We start from the raw sequence: 953 nt of genomic DNA, 5'->3' as shown, positions 1-953 counted from the left end.
GTTATTACAACAACTGTAAAATAACATAAAGTGCAGCATCAGAATGTTAAAGATAATGGAATCGAAATCTTAAGGAAGATAAATGTTATTCTAACAACCTAGTCGAATGATCCACTGCTTGTAAGACTAGAATAAAGACAGCCAGTTCTCAAAAAAGATATTTCCTATGACTTCCTTCCTAGGAAGCTACTACAAGATGTGCTCCATCAAAACAATGGTGGAAAACAAGAAAGAAGAAAACAAGAAAGAAGAAGAGCAATGGAATGATAAATACACTACGGTATTTTCATACAATGGGATACCGAGTAGCAATTTAAAAAAACAAACCACTATTATATGAAATGAGATGGATGAATCTCATGGATGTCAAGTTGGAAGAAACTTTTGAGATATTGGAACTATTTAATATCTTTTTTTTTTTTTTTTAAGGTGAGGCAACCCTTGGTAGACCTCACAGATTGCAAGGGCCTTGTCAGTTTATAATATCCCTTGTTTGTTTGTTTGTTTGTTTATCTTATTTTCTATGTCTACAGACACCTGGTCTTCCTGGATGGTCTCCCATCCAAGTACTAACCAGGCCCGACCCTGCTTAGCTTCCGAGATCAGATGGGATCGGGCTTGTTCAGGGTAGCATGGCTGTAGATGGAACTATTCTGTATCTTGATATGGCTTGTGGATCTATGGATATGTTCATAAATAAAAATTAAACAAAATATTTATCTAAGGCTCATGCACTTCACTGTATATGATTTTCTTCAACAGAAAAGTTTATTTGGGGCACATTGTCTAACTTCCTCTTTAAGCCTCTTCAACACTTGGGTCTCCATATCACCACTACTTCTGATTTCCAGTGACCGTGGGGTATCCTATTTACTCTTGGCGCTAAGCTGACGCAGGCTCCCAGCTGTTCAGCCCCATGACATCTTTCAATGTCACACCATTAAACCTCCTCG

General features: G+C 37.7%; 1 pseudogene; it reads right to left on the bottom strand.

Moving 5' to 3' along the window:
• Positions 1-524: 524 nt before the first annotated feature.
• LOC112482234 lies at positions 525-644 on the bottom strand (annotated as a pseudogene).
• Positions 645-953: the final 309 nt, after the last annotated feature.

Source organism: Pteropus alecto, unplaced genomic scaffold, assembly GCF_000325575.1.
Source record: "Pteropus alecto unplaced genomic scaffold, ASM32557v1 scaffold35, whole genome shotgun sequence".
In the NCBI taxonomy this organism is placed as follows: Eukaryota; Metazoa; Chordata; class Mammalia; order Chiroptera; family Pteropodidae; genus Pteropus; species Pteropus alecto.
Note: the sequence above shows the minus strand (reverse complement) of the source record. Positions and strands in the feature narration are given on the sequence as shown.